Source organism: Peromyscus eremicus, chromosome 1, assembly GCF_949786415.1.
Source record: "Peromyscus eremicus chromosome 1, PerEre_H2_v1, whole genome shotgun sequence".
In the NCBI taxonomy this organism is placed as follows: domain Eukaryota; kingdom Metazoa; phylum Chordata; class Mammalia; order Rodentia; family Cricetidae; genus Peromyscus; species Peromyscus eremicus.
The window spans coordinates 190,093,455-190,114,089 of record NC_081416.1 but is presented as its reverse complement, the minus strand read 5'-3'; the positions used below and the strand labels follow the sequence as shown (position 1 = coordinate 190,114,089).

At 35.7% G+C, this 20,635-nt stretch overlaps 1 pseudogene; it reads left to right on the top strand.

Moving 5' to 3' along the window:
• The first annotated feature begins 1,661 nt into the window (after positions 1–1,661).
• Positions 1,662–20,635, top strand: part of LOC131903773 (vomeronasal type-2 receptor 116-like) — a 41,966-nt pseudogene continuing 22,992 nt past the window's right edge.

The following is a 20,635-nucleotide window of genomic DNA, read 5'->3' as shown; positions in this document are numbered from 1 at the left end:
TCCATGCTGAGGCATCTTTGTATTATGGCTTGACTGAGAGACACAACTAGGAAGCTGCTCTTCACTCCATTTTAGAACCTTTTGTAAAATTTTCTCAGGTTTTGGGTGGAAATTCTTTCTAAAGTGTTGGGGATCAAATGTAGCCGGAAGTTTCTCTGGTCCTGCCCAGTCCTAATGTGGGGATGAATTTATCCTAACCATGGTCCCACAGTCACTTATAAAATAATCATCCAGAGGCTTATATTAATTACAAACTGTATGGCTTATGGCTTTAGTTCATATTAGCTAGCTCTTTCAACTTAACTCAACCCATTCCTATTCATCTATGTGTTGCCACATGGCTTTGGGGCACTACCTGTTCTCTCATGTGTTGATTCTCTTGGCAGTGGCTCACAGCACCTGCTCTCCCCCTGCTTTTCTTTGTCTCTCTTGGATTTCACACCTGACTCCATTCTGCCCTGCCTTAGGCCAATGCAGCTTTATTTATTAACCAATGGGAGAAACACTTATTCACAGCATACAGAAAGATAGCCCACAATGAATGTTCATAAAGGAAATCCTGTGTCAAGAGTGTGGGTCAGTAGCCCTATCAAAATGGGAGTGTGGATTGAACCTGTGTGTATGTCAAAATTGTAAAGGAAGGAGAGACACCACTGAGGAATAGGGTTAGTCAGCAAAGATACATGTGGTTCTGGACATTTAACACTGCTGAATTCTGCAAATATTTAATATATTCTATAGTGACAATACTTATGGAGTAAAGAAAAGAGTGGTTTTAAGATGTTCTCCCAATCTCCTAAAAAGATTTAATCTTTCAGTTATGAAGAGTATAAATGAGCAGAAAAAGGAGGATGAATGCAGTTATTAATCAGTATTCTTTACTGAACCATGATTAAGTACATATTTTGTTGACCTTAGGGCTCATTTGCAAAGTGGTCACTGTGGTTGGTGATATATGTATTACTGAAAGTGTTTGTAGTGATTGGAATACCAAATTCACATATCCTAAATCTTCCCATTGTTCACTTTTTTTTTTTTGGTTTTTCGTGACAGGGTGTCTCTGTGTAGCATTGCGCCTTTCCTGAAACTCACTTGGTAGCCTAGGCTAGTCTAGAACTCACAGAGATCCACCTGGCTCTGCCTCCCGAGTGCTGGGATTAAAGGCATGTGCCACCACTGCCCGGCCCATTGTTCACTTTTTATATGCAGTATTTGCTAAATAAATATTTTAAATTATACAAAAGAAAATTGAAACACAACAAAGTACACTTGGAAACAATATTATGTTAATAATCTGCTATTTAACTAGCATTTTAAGAATCATAAAATATATTAATATTGATGTTGGTAGTGTACATGATGGCTTTGTACTTGGAATAAAAACTAGCATTAATTTCTAAGATTAATGGAATTATTACCAGAATGACAGTCTATATGTTAATGGAAAGATGTCTTTACATAAATTTAAGTAAAACAAAATAAATTGAGAAAATGTTTGAATCTATTCAACAAATGTGCATAGTGTGGGGTCCCTTGGGTCATTCTCTCTATAATGTAAGTAAGGAGATTTAAGGAAATGTTGTCCATCTGATGCCAGCTGTTAGAGGTGTGTCCTGCAGTAAGTTTTCAAAATATTGAAATCACATGGAAATTAATGAACCATGGCGTAAGAGTTTGAATGTGATGAGTTTGGATATGTATAAGATGGACGTGGAAAACTTTTTGATATCCTCAAATTCATCTGTGAACTGAAAGTGATCCTAAGAAATAGTGTAAAAATGTCTACATTTGAACTCTTCCCAGTTTAGACAATTAACTTTCATTTTTCACACAGTTTTGCATATACATCTTGTATATTAATATTTTCTCCACTGTTATATTAATAGACAACACTTTTGTATTCTGCTGGTATTCGTTAAGATTTTTGTGTGTGATCTGAGACAGAAGACAGATATTTCTCACACAATGTTTTAAAATGTATTTGTGTTTATTGTCCAAAATACATGGAATGGTCTTTAACAGTTCTGCAACACATAACACCTATATTCCTCACGTGGATCTAGGAAAGGCTATTTGAAACCATATAGGTTTTGAGGTACTACCTCAAGGTTGAACATGATTCACTATGGGGCAAGTTGCTATCACATTATAGCATCTGTTAGTTGCTGTAAATATTCACCCATGACTTATAGTGACCTGTAAATAGAAGTTTAATATTCATTTGTACACATGATGTAAAAAATAGCTCAAAGGCCCAGCATTGTAGGCTGAGCATTTATGTGTAAGAGAAAAGGAATTACTGTAAACTGCATTTGAAGAAACCATCAAAGTAGCAGTCAGTGCAATGCATTGTAACTTTGCACATTTTCTCAATTGCCATTTATCCAGGTTCAAGCCTTTGTCTTAACTCTGCTTTACAAAGGATTGCTGCAGACCATAGAAGCTTTTAGGCTGAAAGTTTTTTGTAACTGATTGTGGATGCAAGCTCTTTCTCTACCTTGAAAAAATGGGCAGCAGTACATGTATTTGAAGTAGCAGCTTCATAAGTGTTTTCCAGGCCATTACCATCAGCCACAGGGACTCCAAGTGAGCAGAGATTAGAGACAAAACATTCCAGCACAGTGGTTTATTCCTATGCTTCTGTTACATTCTGAACATCTTCATAAATTCTTATAGTCTTCTCCATGTGACTTGAAAATTGGAAGGCAGAAATATAAGTATACAAGACTGTGGGTACTACTCTGTTATTCTTGACACAACTGGCACAATCTGCATGCTGTGTTTCTACCTCTCTTTGATGATGTGTTTGGGGGCCTCAGGGTCTGAGTCAGCATATCAACTGCTCTTACCCTTTATAGCCCCAGGCAGAGAATGCAACACATGCCTTCTAACAAACCTTCCCCAAAATCTTCCACTGAGTAGAAGGCTATCAAGACCATCCTTCTTAAAGTGAGTACATTTGTTTTCTTTTATATAATTGCTTGTCTCTTTCAAATTTTTCTGGTGTTCTTGAATAATCCTAGCTAGTTCCTGGTAAACACATCCATAGTTATCTCTAGGTATTTACCAGCTGTGAGTCGCTTTCTGCTCATGAGTTACGTTTCTATAGCAACCAGCCACTCTGTTCCCTGGATGGAAAATTTATAAGAACCTGATATGATTAAAAACATAAATTGAAGCACAGTACATGGTTCCTGATTGATCCCTCATGCCTGAGAATGGTATGTACATTGTGGACAACCATCACAGAAGAATATTGGTGTGCATATATAAACTTTTGTGTTGTAATTTGTGTATGTGCCTTAATGCATCTATGTTTAGTCAAGTGCATAAAAACACTCACTCAGGTCCTGTTTACCCTACTTCATGCAATGTGTTTGTCAAGTTTTTGGTAACACATTGTAATCTACAAAGCTAAATAAAAATACATGTGTAAAATTTAGATTTCTGAAAAAATAATTTACTATGTTCATAAAACCCCGTACTATGATCATGATACACTAACAAGAGCCATTATGTTCATGTTTTCTTGATATGTGTGGTGACTAGCTTGTTAAATAAAACTTACTTCTTCTTTCTCTGATTCTATTCTTGTGTCAGTATCTGTACATCTTGAGAGCCACATCTAGTTTAATGCTATGAAACATTATTAGACATGGACAACTGGAAATAGTCATGCTTTATAAAGGAATGAATGCATATAGAAAACTTATGATCCAATTTATGGTTTGGCACTTCTTCAAATTCCCTGTTTATTTTTTATGTTAATGTCTTTTGGTAATTCACATTCTGTGATTAAAAACCGTATCCCGAAAATAAACCTGTCTACTGCACTCTCTGTCCAACTAGCTCTTAGGAGTCTTGACATAATTATGCTTCATTTTTAGCACCTTGGGTTTAAACACTGAAATGATTCTTGAAAATGTATTTTAAAGATTTATATCTTTATCACGTATACAATTTTTTGCCTGCATGTATCCTTGCACACCAGAAGAGGGCACCAGATCTCATTATAGGTGGTTGTGAGCCACCATGTGGTTGCTGGGAATTGAACTCAGGTCCTCTGGAAGAGCAGTCAGTGCTCTTAACATCTCTCCAGACACTTGAAAATGTTTTTTATCAGCAAGTCAGACATTCATTGTTCAGTGAAATTCCCAAATGATACAAAACTCTGAATGCATAATATATATGTGAGAATAAAATCTTCCATCTCAAATGTGCTGCCTTAAGGCCCCTCCTGTAACTAAACAATGAGTTGTGAAATGTGACATTTCCCAGCACAAATCAACATAACTGATTTTAATTAATGTTGTAGAATACACCTGCATGAATTCTTTATACTTGATATTTGAAATTTGATATACCTTCAATTTTCCTGTTTCTTTATATAGTGCTTATAGGATTTAACAGTGACACTATCAATCAATTTATACATTGTAATACTGATGCACAAATCCAGATGTTTGTACATGAATTCTGGTTTTCCCTCAAGGTATATAGTGGGGGTGTTTGCAAACACCGGTGCCTCCAGAATAAGGTGTACTTGAGGCAAGAAGAAAATCCAGGACATTACAACTCATTACACATTGTTGGTTCAAATTTCTAGAGGTTGACACTTGGCACTTTATTTTAGGCATGTTTAAGCACAGCACAAGTTTGGGGGAAAGTTTCCATGTGGTAACTTATTCCAGTGTGTACAACAAAGTTTAAGACATGTTAACACTGAAACATTTTACAAATACAAAGGATTTCTTCTACAAATATTGGTTCAAATAACTGAGATACAATTCCTAGTCTAAGTACTAAGTAGAGGGATTGAAAGAAACATAAAAGTCTGTGGGAGTCAGGTGTGTTCTGGCTCTACAGATATCAGAGTTCACCATTCTATTAATTACATCCAGTGCCAACATTCTTGGTGAAAAACAAGTTATGTATCTCTTCCATTGAAGAGGCAACCCTGAAAGTTTAGTACTCTTGGTTTCCTAAGAACTTAACTGTGAGCATAAGGACCTCATGACCTCTGAAGTATAACAAGAATTTTTGGCCTTTTGTCATAAAACAAAGACCTTGGTAGGTGTAGATGAAATTCTAAACGGTCTTAGTAAATAAGAAACACAAAGCCAAATACAGAGTTAAAGCCTATGAGATCAGAACAAGAGCCATGACTTCCTTTAGCTTACCACTTGCTGCCATCGCTTCCCTGGAGAAAGAAACCTTCTTCCTGTGTCCTGTCTTTTTATTGCCTTTCTGTTCTGCCTTCTCATTGGCTCTAAACCCAACCACATGACTTCCTCTTCACTGCCTGTCTAGTCACTGCCTGTCTATACCGACCTCCAGGTCTCTATGGTTGGTAGTGTGATTAAAGGCGTGTGTCAACATGCTTGGCTGTGTCCTTGAACATATAGATATTGTGCCTGCCATGTGATTGGATTAAGGGCGTGTACTACCACCACCAGTCTTCTGCTTAATGTCTATGACCACTGATCTCCAGGCAACTTTATTAACATACAAATAAAATCACATTTCATCACAGATAAAATATCACCATAGGTAGGGGATATTCTTGTTGAAATTGTATGTGCATTAAAGTTGCATGGAAGGTGGATCAGTGGATCAAGTACCTAATGTAAAAACACAGGGATATGTGATTAGATCCCTAGTATTCATGAAAAGCCAAGAGTGATGGTGGGAGTATACTCCTGAAAGGCAGAGACAGGATGATTCCATGAAATCCTGGCTAGCCTATGCACAACACAGACTGGTTATAAGTGCTGGGAGTATTGAAAGACTTTGCCTCAAATAATACTATATAGAGTTAGAAAACAAGACTGCTGACATCACATATCTGCTCAAAATATAAATATACAAACATGTAAATTTACACCTGCATGCACAAATGCACACAAACAGACAACACAAAACTATTAGAAACAAAGACTGTGTGGTCATAATTAACTGGGCTGTGATTTCTACAAGATCTTAAATTCACTGTATGAACTATTTTGTATCATGATCCTGAAATTCTTGAAACTTCTGGTAGAATCCTTAAATTGTAAGGTACTCCTGGCTTGATCTGTTTCCATGAACATGCATCCATCTAAAGGATTATTTTCATGACTTTATGCTGGTTAGTGTTACAGGAAGAGCCTGTGTTTAACTTACAAAAATCATGCTCAGACATCAGAAATCTGTATACACACATTGAAGGCCAATCATCCCTCTGCTTCCTTTACTCTTAGAGGTGGTGAAAAAAGTCAGGGCAATAGTACATCATATTACCCTTTACCACTACAGGACCTGAACACCCCTTGTTTCATTTCTTGTTCTTTTTTTTTTTTTTTTTTGGTTTTTCGAGACAGGGTTTCTCTGTGTAGCTTTGCGCCTTTCCTGGGACTCACTTGGTAGCCCAGGCTGGCCTCGAACTCACAGAGAGCCACCTGCCTCTGCCTCCCGAGTGCTGGGATTAAAGGCGTGCGCCACCACCGCCCGGCTCATTTCTTGTTCTTATCCTCTCTTTTCTTGTTCCATTTAGCAGTGTTGGAAGATAAACATATAGGATTCCAGATCTTCTAAGGAACTAGCATGCGCAAAGTCATAGAAAATGCCAGTTTGTTAGCACATGGTGTCATGTATTCTCACAGAGCAAAACAAAACCAGAATTTTGACTGCAGGATGGTCCACAACAGGGAAGTGTAACGTGAATTGCTAAATGATCTTATTAATAAAAAAAACCTGGAGCCAGATATTGGGGTAAAAGCTAAAGGAACTAATTCTTATCCCTACAAAATCCTACATCAAATGAGAGAAAGCTCCTCTCTCTACTCTGCCTTATCACTTCCTCTGTCCACCCAGGTCTGTCACTTGCTGTCTGTCTGTACAGACCTCCAGACCTCTATGTTTAACTAGTGGTAGCTCTTTCTTCTGATTCTCAGTCAAACTTTATTTGTTACAGCACAAATTAAATATCACCACATTTCCCCCTTTTTTTTGTCTAAAATAAAAAAAAAGTTTATACATAATATAAGATAAATTATATACAATAAGTACAATAACTATATACAATATATACAGGCCATAAATATATCAACAATGTCTAGTCAATTTGCACTTGACAAATTCAGGAAAAATACTCCATTTTCTATCCTACTTTGGTGAGCCCAAAATGTACCTAATTCACTTTCTATCCTAACTTGAATTACTAACCAAACACTATCTTTTGATGTTTTTCAAACTTACACACTTACACCTCTTTAGTGAGTTTCTGTTCTGAATTTATTAACATGTAAAACTATAACTATAATTATATAATCTTCAACTCCCTCAGAGACCCAAGAAGGAAATAATATTAACTAAGTAAGCAGGAAGTGCAAATTAGCGACTTCCATGAAATGTGAGAAATGACAGAAACAGCTGGCTGCCTGGACATTCACCCAAGGTTCTTCTGAAACATTAGGACATCCATCTTTGGCCTACAGGCCTAGCATATCTGAGAGAATCACCTGTGAAGTGGGATTTTCTAAAGAGTTTCCTACCTTGTCTTGGCAAGGATTGGCAGTCCTTTCTTTTCTGTCCTGCTTGTTCATGTTGGACAGCTTACTGTCAGCAGTCAAGAAAAGGTCACTTTCTTGCCCAGTGGCTAACATTTGTGACAATGGAAGTAAACTCCATAAGGAGTTTCTTCGATGCCCATCATCTTCTCTAAAGTACACTGGTGCTGCCAGGAGAAGACATGTCCCATTGTCATTAAAAAAAATAAAAAAATCTGTTATTAAAATATCTTAAATGCCATATTCTTCAGATTTCTGAAGGGTTGGAAGATGACCTGTCTATCTAAAATGTGTTTGTTCTTGACCTTGAAAATATACCTAATAAGAGTACAAGTTAGATTGTAATGACTATTAACTTTCATTTGTTATATCCTAATTAGTTGGTAATAATAACTTTCAAAGACTTGCAATTTGCAATATATTATTAAGTCAACTGTATAAGTATAATACCTTGAATAAGATTAGAAATATATGTACAATATTTTCTAACAAAATTAATCTCAAGTATGAATCAGTACACATAGTTTGTATACAATATAAAAAATTCTCTCCAATGTAAAATATTTAAAATTAGTAGTTGCCTTTTAAAAGTAGATTCAGTAATCTGCCTTTTAATCTTCTCACATTCATGTTCTCTCTTTTTTCTTTTCAGAGAAAATTCAATAATCTATACATTATTCTATCATTTCTATACCTTATTTTCATAGTAGATTCAATAATCTACTTCTTATCTGTGTTCTCTTTTTTTTTTCCAAAAAATAACCCTGAATCTAGTTTTCTTTGTTTAGCTTTTTTCCTGACTATTATCAATTAACAACTTGTAACTAACCATCCTAAACAATGACAATTATCCATAACCCATTGAATGACCAAAACCCACCCATCTCACCTGTTGGGAATGTGGGCATTCTGTTCTTAAAATTACTTCCTGCTCTCAGGGGTCAAAGGCATTTTTAGGGGATCCTGAAAAGAAAAATTTTGAGTTAATTGTCAAGTCCTGAGAGAGGTAGCTGTATCATTTGTTGTCAAGTCTCTGCATAATGTGAAAGTGCAGAGTTGGTCTCAAGTCCTTGCTTAAGTAGTCTGTGAGGCTGGATCATCTCACCTAGCCATCTTAAAATTTTCCTGAGCAGTTGGTAGTCAAAAACTGATCTTTGGGTGTTGTTTGTCAGCTTAGTGGTATTATGGTTGTCCTGATGGAATCATCGCTGTGGGGCCCCATCATTTGAAGACTTCAAATTTGCTGTTAGGTGTGATCATAGTTCCCTGCAGAAAACTGATAGAGACTCAAACCTGAAGTTATGTACAGGATGATAGATGAAGCCTTTTATCTAGAATTAGTTATTATTCTATGCAAACACTAATATCATGACAAAAGTTTAATATATATAAATCTTATTAGTTTTGATGTAAAATCAATATCTTAAAACAAATTATAAAGAGTCAAAATAAAACCAAAGAATTACGAGATTTGTTACAATAGAATTGTCCCTTAACTTTGGGTTTTCTTCTGTGCCATATCAGGTGGTTCTTCTGACATAATACAGTGATTTGGATTTGTTTTTAACAAGCATGCTTGGGTTTACAGAAGGAGAGAGCCACACTCCAACTACAAAGGCAGCTTTAATTTTAAATTGAACTGGGACTATATAAAGACTATTTGCATTATGTGTCTGTAGAGAGCAGCAGAATCATATATTTAAAAAGACTAATGAAATTTTATATGTGATATATTAATAGGTGAATTTACTCTTTTTCTTGGAACATTTTTTTTCTGGATGATTTGTCCTTTTTCTTCAGATGTCTCATTTGTCCCCTGTTTTTCAGATTCTTAGCATTCAATCTCCTGAAAAACAAAACCAAAACCCCTAAGTTTGGGGAAATTCTTTTTTGGCAAGATATATCTGATTAAATGAAAAGCATTTATTGGAGGTATAAACTAATTTAAGTTGAATGATCATGCTGCTTGATGAACTATCACTTCTTCTAATTAAGAGGTCTCTCTTGTTCAAATCAAACCTTCATAATTTTGATGGTATCCATAGCTTTTCTACACCTTTAGAAACAAAAGCAAAACCTAGGCACAAATGTAATACATATGCTGGTTTCCATTTTGAGGTGAGTGCATCTTTGAAGTATAAAAGTTGATTTAATTCTATAGTTTTTTTTTTTTCTATTATACAATGTCTCTCTGCATCCATCATTCCTTTCTCATGATTCTTGAGAAAATTTAATGTTAATAAAGCATTATGTAACCTATTTCTGGGAGTTTGTGTTACCCATTTCTGTTTATTTAGCATATATCCTGTAGAGTTCAATTTGATCTTTCTCTGATTGCTTGGCCCATAGAACTGTGTGGTATATGCTTTATATTAGAATAAGCAAAAACTGTTTCATTTTACCAGAGATATATGCTACATCATTGTCAGTTTTAATTTGTACAGGTATATGTATGATGACCATAACTTCTAGTGAATATGTGATTACAGAACTGCCCTTTTGTAACTCAGAGCAATTGCCCATTGAAATCTTGAATAGGTATCAATGGTATGGTATACATATTTCAGTTTTCAAAATTCTGCAAAGAGAAACACATCCATCTGCCAGATTTTATTCATCTGTGTTACAAGATGCTGGTAGTTGAGTCTGACTGTAAAAAGGACAAGTAGGACATTTCTTTGGCTTGATTCCAGGCTACAGAAAAATCCTTCCTTAAAACCCTTAGTATTGACATGATGGTTTTTTTTTTCTGAGACCTTTAGCACATCTCCTATCAATAGCTTATCGATCTCATCATTACCTTGTGCTAGAAGGCCTAGCAGACCTATATGGGATTGGATGAGAGTTGTATATTGATTCCTATTTCTCATTATTTCTTGTAACTGAATAAATAACAAAGTTAATTCTGACTCATCAGGGATAAATTCTACCATTTCAATATGTAAGACCACTCTTTCTGCATATTGAGAGTCAGTAACTATGTTGAGATATTAAAAAAATCCATTAATACTATCAAAATGGCATGTAATTCAGATTTTTTGGACATAATTTTAAAGACTTTGAACCATTTTACTTAAATTTTATGATTTGTAACCTGCATTTCCTTATTTGTTTGCATCTGTATAAAATGTACGGGCTCCATATATTAGTGTTTCCTGTACAATTCAAGGCAGGATCCAGTTAGATGTCTTTATAGGTTAATTCTACCACTTTTGGCATATTTTTGTTAATTTTTACCAAAAAATTACTGCAAGCTCTTGGCCAAGGTTCCCTTTCTTCCCATAATTTATCAATTTCATTATTAGTTAAAGGTACTATAATTTCTATGGGGTCTGTTCCTGCTAACTGACCAGTCTCAATTTTCCTTTTAAAATCAAGTCAGAGGTCTTTTCCACATAAGTTTTTAACTTTTTCACTCTGTTTATTTGGTAGAGATATCTATTCCAATATATCTTCCCTCTGCATTAAAATACCTATAGCAGAATGTTTAGAGGGTAAAATCACCAAAATGGAATCAAGCTTTGCATCCACACAATCCACATGTGCATTCTGTATTTTCTTTTCCTCAAAGCTAATTCTCTCTCGGGTTCAGCTGATAATTCCCTTGGACTATTTATGACTTTGTCATCTTCTAAGGTTTTGAATTATTTATGTGATTCATAATTTTTTACCCCACTACCACTCCATACATGGGAAAATTCTCTAAATAATCTTTGAAATCCGTTGAGTCCATAATCAATCTCTCCTAATTTGCACTTTTGGAGATCTAATTTTTTGTAGAACTATTGTAGCATGAATCTTAAAGGTCTGATTAATAAAAACAAATACAGGGCCAGGTATTGGGGTGAATACTGGAAGATCAGAGAAGCAGAATAAGCCACAGCCACCTCACCTCACCAATTCCTCACCTGATCCTGTTTCCTCAGACTGGAAGCTTCTGTGTCCTCATCTGAATGGATCTCAGCTGGACTCCTGCTCAAAAGCCTCAAAACTTAACCAGCACTAGTTCCTGGTTTTCATGCCTTATAAACCTTTCTACTTTCTGCCATCACTTCCTGGGATCAAAGGTGTGAGTCACCATATCTGGCTGTTTCCATTATGGCTTTGAACTCAGAAATCTGGATGGATCTCTGCCTCCAGAAGGCTACGATTAAAGGTGTGAGTGCCACCATTTTCTGGCCTCTATTTCTGTCTAGTGGCTGTTCTGTTCTCTGACCCCAGATAAATTTATTAGGATCCACGATATATTGGGGAACACAGTATCACCACATTTCCCCTTTTTTGTCTAAAATTTACAAAGCTTAACTAATACAAGAAAAACTATATCCAATAAATACAATACCTATATACAATATATATATAAGCAATAAATACTTAAACAATGTCTAGTCCATTTGCCTTTGACAAACTCAGAGAAAATAATTCCATTATCTGTTCTATTTTGGTAAGTCCACAATGTACCTGATTCACTTTTTATCCTGACTTATATTACTAAAAGACTATCTTATAATGTCTATCACATTTATGCACTTATACCTCTTTAGTGAGTTTCTTTTCTAAAAATGTCTAGTCCATTTGCCTTTGACAAACTCAGAGAAAATAATTCCATTATCTGTTCTATTTTGGTAAGTCCACAATGTACCTGATTCACTTTTTATCCTAACTTATATTACTAAAAGACTATCTTATAATGTCTATCACATTTATGCACTTATACCTCTTTAGTGAGTTTCTTTTCTAAAAATGTCTAGTCCATTGAACAGATTCAGACAAAAAACTCCATTATGTATATTAACAATATCTGGTCCAGTAACATTTGATAAATTCAGACAAAAATTTTTCATTACATATCCTATTTAAAACAAGTAGTTCTTTTTTAAAAGTTCATTCAATAATCTCCCTTTTTATCTTATTATATTCATATTCTCTCTTTTTTTTTCATAATAGATTCAATAATCTAGCTTTGGTCATTTTTATGTATTCTCCTTTTTCCTTTTAGAGTAGATTCTATGATCTACCTATTTACTCTATTATTTCTTTATCTTTTTTTCTCAGAGTAGATTCAATGTTCTACCTCATATCTATATTTCCCTTTTTTCTTTCTTTTAAACAAAAGCTCTGAATGTAATCTCCTTGTTCAGCTTTTTTCCTGACCATTAACAACTTGTAACCAACCATGATAAACCATGACAATATCCATAACTCATCAAACGACCCAAAAATGAACCTCCCATCCCACCTCTTGGGAATGTGAGCATCATTTTCTTAAAATTACTTCCTGCTTTCTGAGGGCAAAGACATCTTTAGGGGATCCTGAAAAGTAAAGTTTTGGGTTAATTGTCAAGTCCCGGTAGAGTTAGCTATATCATTTGTCCAGAATCTGCATAATGGGAAAGTGCAGGGCTGGTCTCAAGGCTTTTCCTTGCTTGAATAGTCTGTGAATCTGGATCATCTCAGCTAGCTATCTCAAAATTGTGCTGAGTAGTTCAAAGCTGATTTTTCTGTTGTATTAATCAGCTTAATGGCTTTATCATAATCCATGTGGAATCATCATTGTGCAGTCCTATCATCCTTCTTAATATTTCAATTTTGCTCTTAGTTATGGTCATGGTTCCTTGCAGATATTTTTTTGCCTCCTCTGTGGTTTGGAGCAATCACAGTCTGATAACTGTCTGTGTTTCAAAACCATCAACATTCTCCCCTAGAAGAGCCCAATTTCTCCCCACCATTTGTCTTGTCAAACTTTTACAAACTGAAATTTGCTGATGTTTTCTTGTAACAGGATGGTCCTGGCAATTCTCTGAACAAGTAGAGGTAAGCCCTTCATCTCAGGTAGCAGCATCACCACAGTCACCAACACAATGAGAGGCAGCCAGCAACTCAGAGCAGCAGCTGCTGCCTCCATGATCCCACCACTATTTGTGGCTCAGCCCGAACTGAAGCTTCCCCTCAGCAAGCCTCCTAGGCCAGCCTCAAACTCAAGATCCTCCTGCTTCTGCCTCTTTCAGTAAATGCAACCAGTGTGCCACCAGAACCAGCAACGTGTAGCTCAGGCCTGAGCTGGGGCCAACAAGGCCACAGGCAAGCAGCTTTTTCCTGAATTCATAGAACAAACATTGGGCACCAGATGTAGCATGAGTCTTAAAAGGTCTTATTAATAAAACAAACACAGGGGCAGGTTTGGGGTGAATACTGGAAGATCAGAGAAGCAGAACAAGCCACAGCCACCTCACCTCGCCAATTCCTCAGCTGATCCTGTTTCCTCAGAATGGAAGCTTCTATGTCCTCATCTGAATGGATCTCAGCTGGACTCATGCTCAGAAGCCTCAAAGCTTAGCCAGCACTAGTTCCTAGTTTTCACATTACAACCTATTTTCACCACAACCTATTTTATATCCTAAATAATTAATAGAATGGCCTCTTCGTATCTTTTCAGGAGCAATTTATAATCCCAAACAAGGCAAAATTTTCTGTACTGCATCACACATTCATTCTAAAGTATCTATATTTGAAGCAGCTAGTAAAATGTCGTCCATGTAATGATAAATTATAAATTTAGGAAATTGTTTACTTGTTATTTCCAATGGCTGTAGTATAAAATATTGGCACAGGGCTTGGCTATTTAACATTTTCTGTGGGAGAACCATCCATTAATATCTCTTTGCTGGCTGGGAATTATTATTATTAGGAACTGTTAAGACAAATTTTTCTCCATCTTATTCTTGTAAGGTTATTGAAAAGACACAGTCTTTTAAATTAATAACTATAAGAGGCCATCATTTGGGTAACAGAGTAGGCAAAGGAATTCCAGATTGTAGAGAGCCCATTGGCTGAATTACTTTGTTAATTGCTCTTAGGTTTGTTACCATTCTCCTTTTACCAGATTTCTTTTTAATAACAAATGCAGGAGAATTCCAAGGGCTGGTTGATTCTTCACTATGCTGAGTATTTAACTACTCTTGTACCATCTGTTTTAAGGCCTCTAGTTTCTCTATTGTTAAAGGTAATTTCTGAACCCATACAGGCTTGTCTCTTAACCATTTTAAAGGAAGGCTATTGGTGTCTTTGAAAGATCAGAATCTGTTGTGCCCTGTTCTTGTACAATCTGGATGGGTGGTGACTGTTCATTGTAATACTTTCTATATTTTTCTCAGAAACATGTTAGTTTATGGTTTATATCTGATGTTTAAGGAATGTTAACCTGGGTACACTATTGTTGTAAGAAATCATGTCCCCATAGATTCAAAGCTATATCACCAACATATGGCTTTAATTTTCTCCTTTTTCCTTCTGGCCTTATATATTCAGGCTATCTCATACTATTTTTTTTTGTTTTTGTTTCACTTGAGATAATATTCCAATCCCTAAGAGCTGAACGTTTACCTCTTGAAGAGGCCAATTTGGATGTCAAGATTTTAGTGCAGTTATTGTTATGTCTGTACCTGTGTCTACAAGACCCTCAATGAGAATGTCATTTTTAATTTTGGTCTTCTTTCATTTATAGAAGTTTGCCAAAATAATTCACTTTATGGATTCTCTGGACTTTTTTGGTCTCTGTTCTATATCTGTTCTATATCCCCAAACAGTATTTTTTATACAATAGGCATTAGGTTATTTAATTGATCTTGGAAGAGGTTTCTTCTATGATGGAGGAAGGGACTTAGCTGAATTTGTCATGATGGCCTGCAAAAGGCCCCTGAAGCCATTTCCCAGTGGCAAAGGAAAGGGGTTACCTTGACTGTCCATCTTTGTTCTATAACCATTAGTTCAATGTTTTTCTTTACCACACCTTCTGCATGTTCCAGAAGGGAGTGGCATTCTGTTGTCATTGTTCCTTGAAAATTTTTTTTTCTAGAAATGTCCTTTTTACAGTCCCTTTTGAGGTGACATTGTTTACTACAATTGAAACACCTGACATTACTATTTTTCTTCAAGACTCTGGAAATCACCTCCTCTATCCAAGTACCATCATGGTCATGGAATTCAATATTCATTGTATCTCGGATCTCTTCCTCCAAGGGTGCTGATCTTGCCTTTAATGGCCTATTTAACCTTTTCTAATTGTGCATTAGCATTTTCAAAAGCCAGAGATTTAATTATTATCTGCCTGGCTTCTGAGTTTGGTATCATTCTTTTTACTGCTGAGGATAGCCTTTGTAAGGAATCAGTTGAGGTTTCTTTTGGGCCTTTTATGTCTTTGTAAATGACTCAATTTTCTTTCCTACTTCTTCAATTCTGTCCCAAGTATTCAAGAGTGCCATTAGGTATAAAATTAGGGTGTAGTCATCATATAAATATTGTCTTTGTATATCAACAGAATCACCTCCAATAAGTTGATCTTGTGAAATTTCCATACCTCTAGCCCTACATCATTGTTCAATGGTCTTAGCCTCATCTTTCTCCTATCTCCTCCATTGTAAATGGTCACCAGACTCTAAAATAGCTATAACCAAATTTTTCCAGTCTCGAGGAATAATTGTATTACAAGTGACCACGAGTTTAACATTTGCTTCACATACAGAGCATGCATAACATATGACACTGTAGCTTCTTTGAATCTCCTCAAATCTAACATTTTCACAGGAGTCCAACCAGCTTGTATACAGCCTTGAGTATTTGTCACTTCCTCTATGGTTACAGGATAGATCAAGTTTGGCTGTTTAAAAGCCTTAGGCTGTTTCTCTGTAACCATATAATGCAATGCTGAGACAGGTTCACCTTTAAATTCCTTTGTCTGGGTCTGAATTTCTCTATGATCTGTTTTAACAAGTTTTTCTAAAACTTTTATGTTATTATTCAATTTAACCAACTTTTTAAATGGTAAAACTAAAATTATCAAACAAATAATTTCATAATTGATGCTATGTAAATCCCATCAACATTAATTATCCTCCCATTTAATTGTTCCATTTTCAGATCCCTTAATGTGCTATCAAACAGAGACCAAATTTTCTCCATTGTAAAAATGTTTCCCCTTTTTTAATGTGTGAAAAAATTTACTTTTAACTAATTCCTCCTTTTAAGAAATCTTTGACTCACCAACTTTTCTGATAATAACGATTTTGATGTGAGGCTGACTGCTTCTGAGTAGAGCAGTAGAAGCCCAAGTGAGTTTCAAGGCAGCTATCTAGTGTGGTAGCAGTCAGAGGTTGGGATCCAGAAAGAGCACACAACCCAGGAGGAGAGAAGAAGTCAAAGAGATTCTGGCCCACATGGTATGTAGACTCTGGCTACATGCAACTTGGGCCAGTGCCAGGGACCTACAAGGCCAAAAGTGGCTTTTTACTGAATTCATTTCACAAATGTTGGGTTGCCAGATGTAACATGAATTGCCAAATTGTCTTCTTAATGAAAAACCCAGAGCCAAATATTGGGGTAAAACCTGAAAGATCAGAGAGGCAGAATATCAAACCACTACTACTTACCCCTATGAAATCTTCAGCCTAAAGAAGCAAGCTCCTCTCTCCACCTTGCCTTATCACCTCCTCCTTCTGCCCAGCTCTATTACTTCCTGTCTGTCTGCACAGACCTCCAGACCTCTGTGGTTAACTAGCAGTTAGCTAATCCTTGTGATTATCAGGCAAGCTTTTTTTGTTAGATCACAAATAAAATATCAAAACAGGGGAGGGACAATGCCAGCCTGTAACAGTAAAGAAATTCAAAGTAGCCATAGTATGAAGCAGAATCTTTGTGAATGTAAGTATCTGATCTCCAATTTAACAAGATGCCCATTTACAAACATCTAATTTTCATTAAGAATATGTTAAAGATGAGGAATATGTGATCAATTGAAAGGTCAAATGAATAAACATACAGAAATCCTCTCTGAAATGTAAAGTAACAGACTGAAGAGATAAAAAGTCTAAAAAAACAAAGAATGAAAATAAAAAAATTTGCAAGAAGAAATATTAAGAATAATCAAGAAGACAACGCATAGCAAAATAAAACCAAAACCCAACAATCACCACTCATGATATTTTCAAGAAGCCTAAGAAATCCAAATAGCTTACACAAGGAGATAAAAGATTTACTAATGGGAACTATGAAACACTGAACACAGAAATGGAAGACAACCTAAGTATTTCCAAAGACTGCCCTTTTTCATGGTCCAGTAATATGAGACAGTTCACGTGGCTACATAAGCAGTTGATTCCAATCTCTATAGAAATCCTTGTGCATTCTTCACAAAAATACAGAAAATTAGTCCAAATTTTCATAAAGCAGTTCCCCAAACCTCCAAATGTTCAAATTAATCCTCAGCAAGAAAGGTAGTAGCAAAGTTACCATAGTATTTAAAATCAAATATACTGTGTTTACTGCCATAGGAAAATTAGTTACCAAAAAAAGTATTCCTTGAAGGTGAAATAAGAGCAGACACATAAATGAATGAGGTATGACAGAAGTTCATAAAGCAAAGGCTTAATTGAGTATATTCCTCTGACTCTTGATAAGGAATTTAAACAATGCTTTTCAGAAAAGAGTGCATTTGGAAGAGAAGAAGGTATAAAATTCAGTGTCCACCTGTACTGTGCTTAACTAAGTCCTCACCAATTACCTTGTGAATAACTCAACTTAGGATTTTGTAATACCTTAACATAATTCTAGAACTTAAAACTACTCTAGGAAAAGAGATTCATTTGAGCACTGATGTAAAGACAGTGACTTCCTGAGTAGTATGGAAATACTTCAGGAAGTAGTGATAGAAAGTGAAAACTCATGTGTTTCACAAAGTAAACAATCAACAGCATAAAGAGAAATCATAGCACAAAATAAAATTCTTCCCGGCTAATCATCACTCAATTCACTAAAATCAAGAATATATAGTGCACTACATAAAGTAAATTTCAAAAGAAAATGGTGGAATTGCATGAGTTACTGAATCAAATAAGAAAGCACAATGCAAAACAGAAAGACTTGACAGTGTAAGAGTGTGGAAGATGGACAACAAAGCTATAGAATACCACATTCAAACACCAATAGTGGAAAGGAAGGTGAATAAAGAACACAACATTTCTAGGATACGATCAAGAGAACAAAACTGAGTTAGAAGTTGTCAGAGAGATTGTGTTTAACAGAGGGATAGGAATTTCCTAAATGAAGAGAAAGAAATGGACATTCTAGCATGAGAGGTGTTTAGAGTCCAGACAGTTATGTCTAGAGAAGAAACTCTCTTTCTCATATTGTAGTCAGATATTGCGGAATACATAACTAATAAAACATAACAAGATATAAAGAGAAATGACATTACTCTGCAAGTGAAAATACAACAGAAAGATGTCAGGCTTCTCATTATCATCTACTGAGCAGCAAGACATAAAAAGATGTAATTCAAAACTTAAGGAGAGTACTGCTATAATCAAAGTGCTGGGAAGTCAGAGACAAGTGGATCTCTATACATTCAAGGATAGCTTGTTCTTGGAAAATAAGTAGATGGCAGCTAGGGCTACATAGAGAGACCCTGTCTCAAAATAAGTATGTTATTAAGTAAAAGAGATAAGGAGGTGACTTAGAGCCAAGATTGTTGCGCTAAGAGAAGCCATTTGTAAAACTGAAGGAAAACTAAGTACAAGGATTATAAAATTTTCAGTGAAGCTGGGCGGTGGTGGCGCACGCCTTTAATCCCAGCACTTGGGAGGCAGAGCCAGGTGGATCTCTGTGAGTTCGAGGCCAACCTGGGCTACCAAGTGAGTCCCAGGAAAGGTGCAAAGCTACACAGAGAAACCCTGTCTCAAAAAACCAAAAAAAAAAAAATTTTTCAGTGAAAACAAGTGTCCTAGCAGATCCTAACAACATCTAGTGAATTATTAGGGAACATGTTAAAATTTTAAATCTAAAAAAAGTGAAAAATATAGAAGTAAACAAATTCCTGATAAAAATGACCTAATTTGATTACTCCAAAAAGTATAAAAAATTACAGAAGACTGAAGAATCATCATAATTGTCTTTACACAAGAAGCCGAGAACTGGTTGGGTCCTTTGCTGACTTCTGCCAAACCTTTAAAGAGCTGACACCAATGTTTTGAAGAGTGTCCTAAAAACCAGAGAGAAAAGAAATTCAGCAAAACTCACTCACTGAATCAATCATCATCCTGATCATGTGTTCAATTCTGGTGGCCCTCATGTGGAATGGAGAGAACAGTTGATTTGTAACCGCCAAAAATAAATAAATAAACCTCCCCAAAATAAATAAATGAATTTAATAATAATATAACAGCAAAAGAGCATAAAATACTTGTTACAAAAAGATTTTAGAACATATTAATGTATAAATCATGAAATAAAAAGTTAAATATATTGAGTTCCAGGAATTATGGAGTTGCTAAATACATTAATAAATAGGACAGACAAATCTTGATTGAAGAAATATAAATTATCAAAAGAAAAAATAAATAGTGTTTATATCCATCTGCATCAATTGAAGGCAAGGTAAAAATATGTGCTATTCCCCATCCCCCAGTTAGATGGTTGTCATCAGGAAGACAGTCTCTTCATGTTCTTTCTCATTTTATGGTTTTGTGGATTTGGAAATGGTGGAAGAAATGGAGAGAACTCTGATGTGGTCATCATCTGTAATTTTGTACAGATTTGGGCAGCAGTGGTGTATCTGACAGCTACAGACATGGTACAGTTGGACTGGCACAGCATCTGCTCCTGAGGCTGTCTTTTGTCAGGAGCTGTGAGAACCTCCAGTGTTTCTTCTATACTTACTCTTTTGGTTTCTTTCCTGTGAGCAATAAAACTCTAAATAGACCACACTTTACTACAAAATATAACTATAGATTGGCAATGAAACATGAGCATGTACACAGTGTCCAAGTGTGATTGAACAGAGGACACAATAACATTTAGGGTGGAATATTGCCATTAGAGGCCAGCCTGGTCTTGATCCAGGACAAGCACCAAAACAACACTGAGAAACCATGTCATGAAAACAAACAAAGAAACAAACAAAGTACAAGCAAGCAGAATATCAAGTAGACAGGACCAAAAAGAAAATTTCACTGTGTACATAATAATTAAAATGCTGAATGTATAAAACAAAGAAGTATATTAAAAGCTGAAATGGAAAAGAATCAATTAACCAATTA